Genomic DNA, 17777 nt, shown 5'->3' with positions numbered 1-17777 from the left:
GAGGAAACCACAGCCATGAGTTGAAGAAAAGACAAATGAAAGCTAACTCAACTGGTAATGCTAAGACAAGTGGAGACTACATGCAGAGAAAAGCAGAAGCATAGAAAATTTATGAACCATATTAATGTCAGGGTATTGATGATGAAGACAAAGAAGAAGGATGAGGAGGAGAAGGTGGCCGCTGCAGTTCATTAACTGTGATGCACCAAGTACTTGAAACAGATTATCTCTTTTAATGCTTATAACTATAGAAGTAGATATTACTATGGTCACTTTACAGCAGAAAGATAAGTTGCCTATGTCACTCAGCGGATAAGTGCTAAAGCAGGACTAAGAAACTAAGCATTATCTAACCACAGGGTCAGTTCATAATCAGCATGGTATATACTGCTTTCACTAGAGTGAAAAGCCAAGAGCTTATGCTGCTGAAGGCCCAGACATGTTTCCACTTCAGAAATTCCTAGTTGTATGGTAGATCTTTCTCTTACGGTGACTGCTATTTTTCACTGGTTTTTATAATGTGCCATGATTTGGTTCCTATTTTGTTTTGTTTTGCTTTGTTTCTAAATTTCACTTAATTCTTTAACTATAATGTGCACACCCCCGCTTTGTCAACTTGAATCATGCTGTTTCTTTTTGTTATTTATTGCAACCAAAACTATCTAACAATAATAAATACTACATAAAATGAGAGGCCCTCCATTTTATCATCCTTGCAGATAAATTATTAGATTGATCAAGTAAAATACTTTCATGTCCTTGAGGAAGTGTATGACAAAAATGGAAAATATTTTCTCTTTCACATACGCGTTTTTAAATATTTGATATTTTGTTCTAAATGATATAAAATCAATTTGCCTTTCATGATTTTTATTGGATGATCTTTAATTGCACTCACTGAATTTGAATTTAAATCAAACTATGTGTGAACCACTTTTAAAACATTTAAGTATTCTTGCAAGGCTTTAGCTGAAGAAAGCTTAAAATACAAAGACATTCTAGTTTGTGAAGTCTTTCACAAATTAAAACTATCTCATTTTCCTCCCAGCTTAGATGTTCTGAAATGGATACAAAAAATAATACAATTTTGTTTACACTTTCACTCTTAATAATGCTTTAATTAACATCATTCTCAGCTGCGATTTTTTTATTTATAGGCAAGATTTATTTCCATTCAATGCCCAGTGAATAATTTTGCTCTAATAAGAGCATGATCAACCATAATGATTTGCAGCTGGTGGTGAACCTATGGCCTTCAATGTATTAATGTCAAGATATTTACCATTATTTTTGAAATATCTTCAGAATTTACGTATATTGAAATATTTCTTGACCTTTTTTTAGTATTTCTTACATTTGTATCAGCAATCAAAAATGAGTGAATAAATCCCATGTCTCTTAGGCAAGTATTCAAAGGATTTAACTAATGAAAAATTTTCAGAAAAAAGAATTACAATAAAATTCTTAATGAAAACCACCAGACTTCCATTTACAATACATATGTGCTACTAATATATCTGTCTTAATTTAAGTAAAAGCATCATAGATACACAGAGATATTTATACACTGAATGGGATGACATGGAATAGATATAAAATCTATTAGAGATAAAAATCTTTTGTTTCACTTTATCTACAGATAGTCTTTTAAATGAAGTTCTTTATTCCAGCTAAATGAGAGAGACAAAATATCTATAGGTTGGAATTATCCATATTCTTTAGAAAGACTTTAAAATCTATGTCTCATATTTCATTCTCCAATTGCATTGATTACTACTTGCCACTTTCTGTTCACTTTCACCATCAAGGCATTAGCAGAAGTGGAACCATCTGCTTGGAATGTCCTTCCAGGAACTGTGATGTAGTAAAACTCCTATTTCTACAACATGGTCCCTCCCAGATGCCATCTCTGATCCCCCTTCCTACTCTCTTCCATTTTGGACTTAGTACTCCTCCTTTATGCATCCTCAAGTATTACCTTACATAGTAAACATCTATTTATCTATCTGACTTTACTATTTTACCTTAAGCTTTTTTTTTTTTTAATTTTATTTTTGGTTTCATTGGCTTTTCATTGCTGCAGGTGGGCTTTCTCTAGTTGTGGCGAGCGGGGGCTACCCTTCGTTGTGGTGCGCGGGCTTCTCATTGCGGTGGCTTCTCTTGTTGTGGAGCATGGGCTCTAGGCGCATGGGCTTCAGTAGTTGTGGCACACAGGCTTAGCTGCTCTGCGGCATGTGGAATCTTCCCCGACCAGGGATGGAACCCATGTCCCCTGCACTGGCAGGCGGATTCTTAACCACTGTATCACCAGGGAAGTCCCTACCTTAAGCCTGTTAATGGCAAAGGCCATTTTTGCTTTGCTTTGAGACCCCAGGTGCCTAATACACAATTAGTACCTATAGAGTCAATGGATTTCATAAAATGAAGTTTTCACTTGAACACAACAGTATTTCAAACACAAACATATTTTTCTGTCTACCAAAAATGAAATGCTACAATTTTGAGGTTAATTATGTTGAATTACAACTTTTAGAGTCATAAGTTAATTGAAAGTCTTCAAACTGTAAAATCAATAATCTACAATTTGCTAACATTTGAAGACAATGTTAACAAGTTGAATAACAATATATCATCAAATCAACTTCAACTTATTCATGAAAGACAAATACAACATTACAACATGATAATTTTATTTTTATTACAAATTTATTATTATAACAATTTCCTTTAATTCCTTAGCAAACCTTGTACATATTTTCATATATTTGTATAAATTTCCAAATCAGATAAAATATATTTTCTCAATTCTCATCTAATGTTTGTTGGTTCAGAAGTCATAGTCACTTTAACTGTAACAGGTCCTAAAAACACACAGGTTGAATTAGACCTGCCCATAGTCCAGGGATCTTTATTACCATAAATATTTTCTTTGGAAAAACAAATTCTGTATGTAAGAACGGTGTCTTCTAATTATACTTCTAATGCTGTCTAAATAAACAAAAGTTATACTGACCTGTAGACAATACTACCTCCACAGATGCAGACTGACTGTATTAGAAGTGGTATGAAACTCAGTTTGATCTCAACTGAAGAAATAGGATCCTTTGTTCTTGAGCACCACGATTTAACAAAAAGCTCCCAGAAAGTACTTTATTCAGTGATCTCTACAACCTTAGCAAACACTATCATTACCCTTAATAGAGCATCACATTATATGGCAGATCTATTCTGAATAAAATTGGAGCTGAATTTCTTAATTGGCATGGTTGAGAAAGATGTAAATTCTAGTTCAAGGGGTTATATGGATCATTAATTTGTTACCTATTTAATATTAGAATAAAAGTAAAATACCTTAAAGAAGTAAGATATACTGAAAAAAAATTATACTTTTTTCCCATAATTCCAAAGGCATTAATCAAAGACATAAAATAACCTTGAAGGGTTTCACAGCTATCATCTTGGAAACTGATTACCATATGCACAAACAGGTATGTCTATCTGTGCAGGTAAGAGAAGCAAAACAAAACCCCCTTAATCTTTTTCTTTCCTGTCATTTTTCTATTTTCCTAGAATTTGGACAGCCCTCATATTTTTTCACTATGAGCCAAAGATGATGAAGGGACCTGATGTCCCACATCTGAGATAGACTGAGTATCCTTTGTCTCTCTCCCAAAATTAGTGGTATATTATTGCAAAAACAAGCCTACACAAACAAAGTACCCTTTACACAGACATGCAATCATCATAAAAAAAATTTTGGTTTCAAATCCAAGCTCTGCCACTTACCAGTAGCATAAATGAGAACACAGATAATAATTATTTTATAGTGATTTTTCTTTAAGGATGGAAGGTACAACATCACAAAGAAACTTAACACTCTGCTTGGTACAGAGTAAATTTGCACTTTCTTCCTTTTTTAATGAAATGCATTCAAGCAAGTGGTGCATGATGGTACAGCACATAGAGTGATTATGAAAATGAGCTTCTTTTCAAAATCTGTCCCAATCACTCTATTTAAAAAATCATCAAAAATTTCGGGGGGGGGCTTCCCTGGTGGCGCAGTGGTTGAGAATCTGCCTGCCAATGCAGGGGACGTGGGTTTGAGCCCTGGTCTGGGAAGATCCCACATGCCACGGAGCAACTAGGCCCGTGAGCCACAACTACTGAGCCTGTGCGTCTGGAGTCTGTGCTCCGCAACAATAGAGGCCGCGATAGTGAGAGGCCCACGCATCGCGATGAAGAGTGGCCCCCGCTCGCCGCAACTAGAGAAAGCCCTCGCACGGAAACGAAGACTCAACACAGCCAAGAATAAATACATAAAAATAAATAAATAAGTTTAAAAAAAAAAAATTTCGGGGGAGGTGGAGGTGTATAAATTGGGCTCAGTATTCTAATCCCTTATGATAAACATCCTTAAAGTATACATTTTTATTGGAATTTAAAAACAATGACCAATATTTGAAGTGTTTGTGGGGAATGTTGCATAAGTTAAATACAGTCTCAGTTCTATTCTCTCTCAGAAGAGATATCAGAAAATAACCAGGTAGAGCCTAAATGACCACACTTAAAAGAAAATCAATGATACATGGTGAAAATGGAAAAAAAAGAAAATTCACAGAAACCAAATACTCTCTAGGTAACAACTTTCAACATTAAGAAAGCAATGGCAGAAAACAAATCATATGTAAACATATCAAAGGACACTGATGAATTTTCACCAAAATTAAATAGATAATAGCTTGAATAAGCTTCCAAGTCAATCTTATCTAATTATGTCATTTTGATGCAGATTTAAATGAGTCCTGATAGGTGTTATGGCTTAGCTGGAAAGCCCTCCAGCCCAGATTCTTTCTATTACAAAGTTCATGCAATTTACATCTCAATAATCTTTTTTTAAAAATTGAAGTACAAAAAAAAAAAAAAAATTGAAGTACAGTTGATTTGCAATATTGTGTTAGTTTCAGGTGTACCACAAAGTAATTCAGTTATATTTATATTTTTTTTAGATTGTTTTCCATTATAGGCTATTACAAGATATTGAATATCATTCCCCATGTTTTACAGTAAATCCTTGTTGCTTATTTATTTTATATACAGTAGTGTGTATCTGTTAATCCCATACTCCTAATTTTACTTTAACTATGATGTAATTTATCTTTGAATGTATTTCTAAAATGTTTTATTGTTTTCATTTAAATAAATATGGAACTAATAGAGGCATTCTTAATGATAAATCACTGACACCCATGGACAAGGGCCACTTCAACCAGCAGGGTTAGTGAGGACAATATGAGATACATTAAAAGGATGACTGCTCAGGACCAAGTGGGTTATTGATCCGTCACAGGGAAGAGAATGAGACTGTCGGCCAGACAGCAAGAGTTACAAATCACATAATTGATTGGATATGTTTAATTAACAATTTATTAAATTTGCATATGATTTAGCCACACTGAGTACAGTAAGTTATTTTCAACAATAAACAAGAAAATAATACAAATAACTGCTTATATCAGAAATGCTTGCTTATATCAAAATGAGTTGACCCTAAAAATTGCATGTAAGCAGAGATAGATTGTCCCTTATTGGATATGTAAATCAATAAATCAACCTCCTAGGTAAAAAGAGAAAGAGAGTGCATGGTGCTAAATTGCATGATAATGGGAAGAGTTACAATAGGGAAGGGGAATACATTTCAAAGAGATTATTCTAGCAGGATTTAGGGAAGCAGACGCATCCCTTGTCTGAATTAATAGAATGACAGAGACCATAATACATATTTAGAAAGACATGTAATCTTGAAACCCAGCCAGATATAATCTCAGTTCTTCATTGACCAGAAGAGACAACAGAGGGAGAAGAGAAACAGAGAGAGAAAGAATGGATTTTGACCAGAAATTAGACAGAAGTTAGTAGTGAAAGAAGAAAAATGTCTAAAAGTCATATCTACATGTGACCCAGGCCTAAATAAATAATGAGACTACATTTATACTTAAAGAACGTTATAGTTTATGTTCTGGCATTTATACACAATGGATGCATAACTGTTAAGAAAAAAGACTCTCATGCAAAAATATCTCGATTTGAATTCAGCACTACACATAAGAGCTGTGTGACTTTAGAGTGGCTTAAAAAGTTATTTAAACTCCCTGAGCCTTCATGAGGATAATAGTTTCAACTATGTTAAAGATTTTGTGATGATCTAATAAGTAAAACCAAAAAGCACTTAGAACAAGGTCTAGCACATGATAAATCTTTAATAACTATAAATTATCAAGAAAAATTAACCATACTTGTACTATTTCACAGCCAAGTACATTTTAATTAGCTTATAACCTCCCCAACTTCTCTCAGCTGAAGTTCTAATTCTGTCTACTAGCAGACAAATAATACCGTCATTTCCAGTCAATCTTGAATAGGACAAAAAGGAAGGTTAGAGGCCAGAGTACCCATATGTCACTGGGCTCGGGGCTTGGAACTAATACACTAATACACATATATGTAACTGCCTACATTCATTTCAATTTTTTATTAAGTAAATATTAAGTTCACTTATTCAGTATTATTTTTTTTTACTTTCAACAAAATAACCCAGACTTAAAGAAGCAAATAACTGACAATATCATGAATATGCAAAGACTGTCTCAGACCCTGAACATGATTCTCAAAAGAATGAATCTGATAAATTTGTTGAACAATGAAAATGTCATAACAAGTATGCAACTTTAAAGAGGATAGCACACATTCAAAAGTATATATGTTTGTTAATAAAGAAAATTTTATTATTTCTTACATTGGAGAATTTGGTTTGGTCTTAAAATATTATTTTGGAAAAAAAATTCCTTGCAATGCTGTAGGTTAGGTTTCTTAGAAGCAGAGCCTAAGCAAGGAATTCTTCTTTTTTTTTTTTTTTTAACGTCTTTATTGCAGTATAACTGCTTTACAATGGCGTGTTAGTTTCTGCTTTATAAAAAAGTGAATCAGTTATACATATACATATATCCCCATATCTCCTCCCTCTTGTGTCTTCCTCCCAGCCTCCCTATCCCACCCTTCTGGGTGGTCACAAAGCACAGAGCTGATCTCCCTGTGCTATGAGGGTGCTTCCCACTAGCTAGCTATTTTACATTTGGTAGTGTATATATGTCCATGCCACTCTCTCACTTTGTCCCAGCTTACCCTTCCCCCTCCCCATGTCCTCAAGTCCATTCTCTACATCTGTGCCTTTATTCCTGTCCTGCCCCTCGGTTCTTCAGAACCACCTTTTTTTTTTTTTTTTTTAGATTCCATATATATGTGTTAGCATACGGTATTTGTTTTTCTCTTTCTGACTTACTTCACTCTGTATGACAGACTCTAGGTCCATCCACCTCACTACAAATAACTCAATTTCATTTCTTTTTATGGCTGAGTAATATTCCATTGTATATATGTCCCACATCTTCTTTATGCATTCATCTGTTGATGGCCACTTAGATTGCTTCCGTGTCCTGGCTATTGTAAATAGAGCTGCAATGAACATTGTGGTGCGTGACTCTTTTTGAATTATGGTTTTCTCAGGGTATATGCCCAGTAGTGGGATTGCTGGGTTGTATGGTAGTTCTATTTTTAGTTTTTTAAGGAATGTCCATACTGTTCTCCATAGTGGCTGTATCAATTTACATTCCCACCACCAGTGCAAGAGGGTTCCCTTTTCTCCACACCCTCTCCAGCATTTACTGTTTGTAGATTTTTTTGATGATGGCCATTCTGACTGGTGTGAGGTGATACCTCATTGTAGTTTTGATTTGCATTTCTCTAATGATTAGTGATGTTGAGCATCCTTTCATGTGTTTGTTGGCAATCTGTATATCTTCTTTGGAGAAATGTGTTTAGGTCTTCTGCCCATTCTTGGACTGGGTTGTGTGTTTTTTTGATATTGAGCTGCATGAGCTGCTTGTAAATTTTGGAGATTAATCCCTTGTCGGTTGCTTCATTTGCAAATATTTTCTTCCATTCTGAGGGTTGTTTTTTCGTCTTGCTTATGTTTTAGCAAGGAATCCTTATTCAAGCAATTTATTAGAGAATTACTCTCAAGAGAAGGTTAGGAAAGAAGGCATGATAGGACAGGGGTAAAGCTAATCAAGGATGTGGTTGAAAATGGCATCTAGCTTCAGATGAATCCCATGGGATCTGGAACACTTATTGACACCTTGAGACAGTGGCAGGTCTTCTGTATTCCATGCCAGTCAACTATTTGTAGATTTCTCTAAGGAATGGGAAAAATATTTGAAACATATAAAACAGGCAAAGGATTGATATCTGGAATATACAAAGAATTCTTATAAATCAGTAAGAATAAGACAATTCAAATAGAAAAATAAATGGGCAAAGAATATGAACATGCAAATCCCAGAAGATACACAAATTTCCAGTGAATATATAAAGACATATTGAAACCCGTTAGTAATTAGAGAATATAGAAAGAGCTCCTACAAGCCAGTAAGAAACAGACAACACATAGGAAAAAAGGTAACGAAGAATACAGACAAGAATTTCATGGAAGAAACACAAATCACTGATCAACATATGAACAGATATTTAACTCCATTATTAATCAAGAAACCACAGATACTATTTTTCACCCATAACATTTTAATACTAAATAATATCAAGTTTGAACGAATGAAGGAGTACATATAGATACTTATGAAGGAGTCCAAATTGTTAAGATCATTGTAGAAAATTATGTATCAAAATATCAAATTAAGTAATTTCACTTCTCAGCATTTACCCTAGAATACTACTCACATATCTGCACACAGAAACATGAGAAACATATACAGAGACATTCAAGGCGGGTTTATAACAGTTGAAATTAAAATAATATAAATGTCCATTAATAGGAGACTTGAAAAAGTAAAATATGGTATTATCTATTCCACAGCATAACAGACAAGAACTAAACATATAGGGTAAAAGATATTATCTGACAGAAGAAAATTTCCAAGGCATTTAATTAATAAAATCAAGTACCTAACTGATATGTTATATACAATTTACATAAATTACAAATGTATTATGACAATTTTTAAATAATAAATATTCTACAGATTCATATGTGTGTAAATGCATAGGAAAAAATCTGGAAGGATGTACTTCAAAGTGTGAACAGGAATTATCCGTGAAGAGGGCTTTTGTACTGGGGGTTGTCATCAATGGGGGCATCAATGTAACAAATAATATAAAGTTTCAACAATGAAAATAAATTCATGAACTACTTTTATAATTAAAACTTACAAAATTCAAATTAAAATAGCATAAAAACATATGGCTTATCAAAATTACATAATTATAGGCATGTAAATGTGCTAAAAGTAATTTGAAGGGTATACAAAAATTAATAAAGTAGCTGCCTCTGAAAGAGAATGAGAATGTGGGAAATTATTTTTATAAAAATAATCTGACCAAATATGACAAAATACAAAAATCAATTGAGTGTTTTAATAAACTCTTCAAATCTTTTAAATTGTAACACAAGGTATTTAAATAAATAAGACCTAGAGAAGTGCCAAGAATCCTTACATTACTATAAAGACTTTGTATTTTTCATGAACCTACATTTTTAACACTAAAATTCATATTTTATGTGACCATCAGTCCAAAATGTATGTTTATAAATTGAAATTTACTTTTCTAACTCAAATTCTATTTCATTTCACTATTGAAAGCTACTTCAGTCCTTTTAAAAAAACTCACTACTCCTTTACCATATGATAATTCATCTAACTGTTGTCAGTGATAGTTCAGACACAAATAATTTGCTCCAGGCTTTTCACAATCTTTTTAATGTTTTAGTATTTCTATAATACAAACATTAAACCACCACAGATTATACAGTTGGCTAATAAATTGGAATTATATGATTTGGAAGCATGTGACATTATGACTTTTACTCATTAACAATAAATTGATGCCATTGTATAATTCTTTCCAAGGCTAGTAAACGAACCAAACAAGTCGGTTTATATTCCCTTAGTTCAAAGGAATGCTTCATTTAGACATTTATAACAGTTTGTTTTCTAAATACTAAAATCACTGGATTTGCCTATTTTATTTTTTTACTAAAAAGAAAATGACCAAGTTTAAAATAAATAACCTGTAGTTGTGCAAACATACCAGCAGAGGGTGGAGATGATCTTCCTTTTTAGCAATAAAGTCTTTTTTTTCTTGTAACTTTCAAAACCAATTTAAGATTTATTGGGCAGTTAATAAAAAATATCACAAAGACTTTTATGTAAATGAAAAATTAAAGTCTCCAAATGCATTTTCAAATTAAAATTTTTTTCTAGCAAAAATAAGAGTTTTTTTAGTTTTTAACTTTTATGTAGACTACATAATAAGGCACCTGTTAAAGGAAATTCACATTCATATATATCAATTCAAATTTATTATTTATTTGCCAATAGTTTTTCATTGTTTTTGAAATAATAGTAGATCATATGTTGCTTTGTAGGAAAAAATTAATGCAAAAGGTGTATAAAGCTGGTAGCATATCTTGTTCCTGTTATATGTTGTAAATATCTATCACTTAATTTTAAAATTTTTCTTATAATATTGCACAGAACAGCTCATGGTCACAGACACAAATATGAATAAGGAAAATTATGCAACAATGTAAGAATACAAAAACCGGAGGAAAAGAATTTTTGAAATACAAATTAGAATACATATTAGGAGATTAAATTTAAAAGTTAATACACTCAACATTCATAAATATGTGTATGTCTGGGTCTGTGTACAAAATATCAGTAATACAGACACTTGACAATACAAATCAGCATATGGAGTAATATAGAATCCAGTATTTCAACGTATGGTCCAGTTCAAATATAAATGTTAGATGAATAAATTGAAAGTCAGTATTGATCTAGTAAGGGGGAAAAAAAGAAATGAGTGTATCTGCAAATCATTACTGCCTCACTTTTGTTATAAATACTGTTGTAGTTGTATTCTTTACAATACAAATGGTAGCGTATTAAAGAATATACCAATTTCCATTCAGTTATATGTTGGCATGAAGTACAAATTCTGTCAGAATCATTTTAAAAACAGAATCTTAGATTTATCCTTTTTTTAAGTGTTGTTTCTGAACTCAACATACAATGGTCACATTCAGCAATGACACTGTTTCACAATATATCTGTGGATATAATTTCTCTTGAACTGCTTCCCCATTCGTAAAACTAGAGGAATAGACGAATTCTGTGAGGCCCTCTAATTCATTAAAATACATGCACAAAATCTGTGAAATGCAGGATATATACACACACCTGACAATAAAATGTCATTCGGAATATCATTTTTTCTAGTTCAAAGTTAGTAACAAACTAGATTCAGTATTGTCCCATAAATAGGAGGATAAAAATAATGTCCCATTATAAACAAACAGATATAGTTTATTTTATAAAAAAGAGAGCAAAAGTACATCTGGGAATGCAGTCTGTTTGTTACATGATAAAATTAGAAATATGACAGTAAGTTTCTTTCTTCCACTTATCTTGTATTTGCCTGTGTAATCATTGAACTTGACTAAATCATATACATATTTTAAAACTTTCATTATTTAAAATTCTGTTTTTTGTAATTCATGAATTAGAACAGGGGTATAGATTTTAGAATCTAGGGGAAAAAGAGGCATGACTTTTATTTCATATGATATTTTAGTAATAAAATCCTCAGATATAATATAGTATCAGATTGAAATTATTTCAGATTATGTTGAGATAAATTTTAAATTTGTAGAAAAGCCTAATATTAAAACAATTAATAGATTTACTCTAGATCTGTAAAATATAATTAAAAGATTTTATTAAATGTATTAAAGCATATTTTATTCCCTAAGTTGTTCTTTAACTTAAAATTTTATTTTAGGAGGAATTACATAACATATATTACAACAAAAGGGATATAATAAATTCAGCCCATTTCTTTCTTAAAAAAAAAAACTTAAACTTTGTTAATAAATTTACGAAGTTGTCTTCTTGTGAGACTATGGTCCCGCATCAAAGACCGCCATAAGGAATGACTAACTGATACTGAATGTATACTGAGTTATATACTGTTAATTTGATAGAACAATTAGTAAAAAGAAACCCAGGAGAGAAGGACCTATGCTTATGCCAAAAGGGTTCTAGCTGTAGTAGCTGGTAGCAAAGGTGATGTGCCTGACTTGAGTTGTCACTACATGGAGATTTTGCATCTTGGAAATTGTGAGTTCTGCCTTGGTGAATAACTACTGAATAGAATTTGACATTTGAAAGATGTACTTCTCTTTGAGGATGAAGAAACTGAAATCCAGATTGGTTAAGTACCTCATTCAAAGACAAATAGCTGCACTAACATTTATAGAGCTCAGTGTTCCTGATAATGGAATTAACTAATCCAAACAAAAGTAGAGACTCAGTCATTGCCAGAGACATGTCCTTATTTCAAACAAACAAAAAGACTCTTGCTCTTTAAGCATCTGATACATCTATATAATATTGTTACCATTTTTGTATAACTTTAAAATAAATTTTCTTTTCAAGAAGCTATATTAACATAAAAGATTTTTTCTTGTTTCCCTTATGTGGCTTTTAAAAAAATTTAGTCATATCACTGGAAGAGGTGACCTCATATTTAGTGAGTGCATACGTTATTTCATTTTAATCCTCCTAACAACTTTGTTAGGTAACTATAATTATTCTTATCAGATAAACAAATGTGGGGTCTGAGAGGTAAAGCTGAGATTTGAATCATGTATTTATGATGCTGAAGACAAATTGTGAATTCATATCTTTCTGCCTCAATGCACAAAACAGAGTGACAATAATATTATATTAAATGACACTATTCTTAATGCTATTGCTGCCCTAACAGTGTGTAATTGGGAGAGGCTTAGTATTCCAAATCAGTATCCCAATGACAGAGCCACTGCCAGGTATCAAGAGGAGTTTTAAATGACTCTTAAGTTAAACAACTGGTCACAGGAATATTAATTCTGCAGAAAAAATGCATCCATTAGCAAAGAACGTACAAAGTGTTGAGTTCACAAGCAAAAGAGAGATGGGGACAAGGAGGGAGGCAGGAGAGAAAGAAATGGTTGTGTCATCCTACAGACTTTCCTAGGCCAACAGCTGCATGTCCAAGACTGAATATTAAACAAGGGTGTAAGTAGGATCTAAGAACATTTTGTGATTCATAATAAAATATTCAAAGAAAGCAGCAGCATCCAAGATTAAAAAGAATAAAGAAAGAATGTCATACAACAAGCAGAAGGTTCTCCAGAAACTGAAAGAAGAACCTATAGGGACCCCTGCTTGCTTTGCTTATGGAGAAACCACATAAGAGTATTGGGATACCATGTCATGTAGATAGCATACAGTATACAATATAAATAAATAATAATATAATGGATTACAGAATGAGGGTCAGAGCTGTCTCAAAGTATTTTTTTTTTTGGCTTTCTTCTCAACATCTTAAAATCTCATTCTGGTTTTGTCCTGTAAAATATATAGGTTAAATTTCAGAATCCACATTTCTGGTTTGGATTCTGGTTTCTACACTCATTAATTTTGTTTTTTTGTTTGTTTGTTTTTAACATCTTTATTGGAGTATAATTGCTTTACAATGGTGTGCTAGTTTCTGCTGTATAACAAAGTGAATCAGCTATATGTATACATACATCCCCATATCCCCTTCCTCTTGCGTCTCCCTCCCTCCTACCCTCCCTATCCCACCCCTCTAGGTGGTCACAAAGCACTGAGCTGATCTCCATGTGCTATGCGGCTGCTTCCCACTAGCTATCTATTTTACATTTGGTAGTGTATATATGTCCATGCCACTCTCTCACTTTGTCCCAGCTTACCCTTTCCCCTCCCCGTGTCCTCAAGTCCATTCTCTAGGGCTGCGTCTTTATTCCTGTGCTGTCCCTAGGTCCTTCAAAACCATCGTTTTTTTTTTTTTTTAGATTCCATATATATGTGTTAGCATACAGTATTTGCTTTTCTCTTTCTGACTTACTTCACTCACTCTGTATGACAGTCCTTAGGTCCATCCACCTCACTACAAATAACTCAATTTCGTTTTACACTCATTAATTTTGAAAAAACTACTTAATCTCCCTCTTAGCCTCAGTGTCACTATGTGTGAAATGAAGAAATAAACAGCACCTCCCATAACAGAATTAACTATTATGAGGATTAAAAGAGCTAATGTGTGTTAAGTGCTTAGACCTGTGTCCAACAGAGAGGAAGCACACAATAAATGTTAGCGATTTGTATTACTACAAAATTATATAAAGTGAATCCAACTTTTCTATTTCAAGAATTTGAAATAGAAACTTATCCATCTCAAGATTTTGATGCCTTGAATGGGAAATCTACTGAAGCAATACCCTTTCTAGAATTTTCTCTTAATAAGGCTTCTTTGCTTCTACGTGAGCTACAAGTTAAGATAGCATGTATCAGGACTTCCCTGGTGGTGCAGTGGTTAAGAATCCACCTGCCAACGCAGAGAATACAGGTTCAATCCCTAGTCCAGGAAGATTCCACATGCCGCAAAGCAACTAAGCCCATGTGCCACAACTACTGAGCCTGTGTGCCACAACTACTGAAGCCCATGCACCCTAGAGCCCGTGCTCCGCAAAAAGAGAAGCCACCACAATGAGAAGTCTGCACACCACAATGAAGAGTAGCCCCCGCTTGCCACAACTAGAGAAAGGCCATGCGCACAGCAACAAAGACCCAACGCAGGAAGAAAGAAGGAAGGAAGGAAGGAAGGAAGGAAGGAAGGAAGGAAGGAAGGAAGGAAGGAACTAAATAGAATAGGATCATACCCTTCCACAAACCCTTAGGAAAAAGAACTGTACTGCTAGCCTTAAAATGAGGAAATGTAGACATAATAAATCTGAACATTCTATGTGAAAAACAAACTCTCTTTTTATTTTTCTTCTATTCAAGTGCATTTTATGCTGAGATTACCTTGAATAATTTTATGTTGATCACATTATTTCACACAATAATTTCAAACTTGTTCTATTAAATTGAAAATCTATATAATCCTTAGCACACTTTAAACACTAACAATTTTCCCATTAGTTTAAATATGGCAAAGGATGTATTTTTCTGGCAGGCTATATATGCTGTATGTGCTTTAAACATATTTTCATTAATACTGTCAAGCAGTATAATTAGCTCATTTGGTTTAAGGAAAAGATATGTAAATGTATTTCACTATAATCTAACTGGAAAAAGCAATCCTCAATGTCACACCAACCAGCCAATGAAGATTCTTCTTCAGAAGAAAAGGTTTAAATCATCAAATAAACCTGTTAACACTCCAAGTCAATATTCTCACTTACTCATTTCTGGAATCTAATAGAAAAGGAGGAGGGCAGGTGGAGGGAGGAAGGAGGAGGGTGACTTGGAATATTGCCTCTGTGAAATAAGACATCATCCCCTGCAACATGTCCGTAGGAAGTGCTCAAGGGACTCCCTGAAGAATTAAAACTTCGATTGATATCCCAGAGATTTTTAAAGACTAGACAATGCATCCTAGAAAGATTCAGAAGAGATGAGAAGTTTGCCTTTTTATTTTTTGTACAGTGGGAGATTGTGAAAGGCAAAGTAAGGAAGATGAACTGGCAAACATCAGAAGCTTTTCAAGCAAGGAAATTATATGGAAAATCACAACTGGAAATTGAGGGTTGAGAAATTAATTCTCTTAAATGTATGCATGTACATATAGGCCAGGAGAAGATTGTGAGACCCTGGGTTATTATACTACAGTCTGAATACCACTGCTCTAGCATACACAAAGTGCTCAGTGGATTCTTCTATTCAAATAATTCAAAAATGGGAGCCACACTGTCTTCTAGGCACAGAGGATGCAAAAGAGAATAAGAGACAATAGGTCTTTTTTTGATGGAGCAACTATTGCACTGAGGTAGACAGAATGTAAGCAAGAAATCAAATGAATAAGATAGATCATCTTGGATAGTCATATATATTACATAAAAAATAATTGCAGGATCACAGTAAAGTGATAAAAACTGAAGGGGAAAGTGTGGAGGTGAAGATACTTGAGATGAATGAAGATCAGTGGGAAGAGCATTTCCAGCAGAGGCACCATCAAGGACAAACTCCCCAGGGCAAGCCTGAGTTTGCAAGGGAATGAGAGTATGAGATGAGGCAGGTCAGGAAGGTAGAGTGCCAGATCCCATAAGGCCTCACAGACCTTGGTAATATGCTTGGATGTTATTCCAACTGCTAGGGCAAGCCCATCAGCGAGCTAAAAGCGATACCCTCTTGGTGGAGGGTGGGTTGTAGGAGTAGCCAGCCAGTTAGAAAATTACTGCAATAGTCAAAGGAGAGATGACGGTGGCCTGGCTTGGATACTCATAGTACAAATAAACAAGGTAATAGACTTGGTTATCTTGAGGGGAGCACCAAGAACTGCTGATGGATGGGATGTGAGGGGTGAGAGAAAGAGAGGAATCAAAGAAAATACCTAGGGTTTTTGTCTTCTACTTTTTTTTTTTGATATTGTTGTTAATTTGTTTGTTGTTTGTTCTAACTGAGGAAAGAAGTGCTACTCAAAATAACCATTATAATAGTAAAGTCAATATGGAATAAATGGAAAACAGATACCCAAAGTCTTAAATTATGATTAAATATTGTCTCATAAGTAATATGTCTTTTTCATATTGAAAGCAAAGTGTTCCAACAATATAGCCTTTAAATATAAATTCATTTCTGATCGCAAAGTTAGAAAATTGGGAAATATGGAGAATACAGGAAAATATAAAAACTGAAAAGCATCCAATCCCATCAATGGTGCTCAGTTAGTATATTTTTTTCTTATTTTTTAAAAAGTTTTTTTAAATTTTTTATACAGCAGGTTCTTATTAGTTATCTATTTTATACATATTAGTGTATGTATGTCAATCCCAATCTCCCGGTTCATCCCATCACCTCCATCCCCCCCCACCACTTTCCCCCCCTGGTGTCCATACATTTGTTCTCTACATCTATGTATCTATTTCTGCCCTGCAAAACAGGTTCATCTACACCATTTTTCTAGATTCCACACATATGCATTAATATATGATATTTGTTTTTCTCTTTCTGACTTATTTCACTCTGTATGACAGTACCTAGGTCCATCCACGTCTCTACAAATGACTCAATTTCATTCCTTTTATGGCTGAGTAATATTCCATTGTATATATGTACCACATCTTCTTTACCCATTCGTCTGTCGATGGGCATTTAGGTTGTTTCCATGACATGACTATTGTAAATAGTGCTGCAATGAACATTGGGGTGCATGTGTCTTTTTGAATTAAGGTTTTCTCGGGGTATATGCCCAGTAGTGGGATTGCTGGGTCATGTGGTAATTCTATTTTTAGTTTTTTAAGGAACTTCCAAACAGTTCTCCATAGTGGCTATATCAATTTACATTCCCACCAACAGTACAGGAGGGTTCCCTTTTCTCCACACCCTCTCCAGCATTTCCTGTTTGTATTTTCTGATGATGCCCATTCTAACCGGTGAGGTGATACCTCACTGTAGTTTTGATTTGCATTTCTCTAATAATTAGTGATGTTGAGCAGATTTTCATGTGCCTCTTGGCCATCTGTATGTCTTCTTTGGAGAGATGTCTATTTAGGTCTTCTGCCCATTTTTTGATTCAGTTGTTTGTTTTTTTAATATTGAGCTGCATGGGCTGTTTATATATTTTGGAGATTAATCTTT

General features: G+C 33.8%; 1 protein-coding gene across 6 annotated transcripts in view; it reads right to left on the bottom strand.

Annotated features, from left to right (window-relative positions):
- CCSER1 (coiled-coil serine rich protein 1) overlaps window positions 1-17777 on the bottom strand; it is a 1296175-nt gene that overhangs the window by 1143575 nt on the left and 134823 nt on the right. The window lies entirely within an intron of this gene.

This window comes from Balaenoptera ricei, chromosome 5, assembly GCF_028023285.1.
Source record: "Balaenoptera ricei isolate mBalRic1 chromosome 5, mBalRic1.hap2, whole genome shotgun sequence".
In the NCBI taxonomy this organism is placed as follows: Eukaryota; Metazoa; Chordata; class Mammalia; order Artiodactyla; family Balaenopteridae; genus Balaenoptera; species Balaenoptera ricei.
Note: the sequence above shows the minus strand (reverse complement) of the source record. Positions and strands in the feature narration are given on the sequence as shown.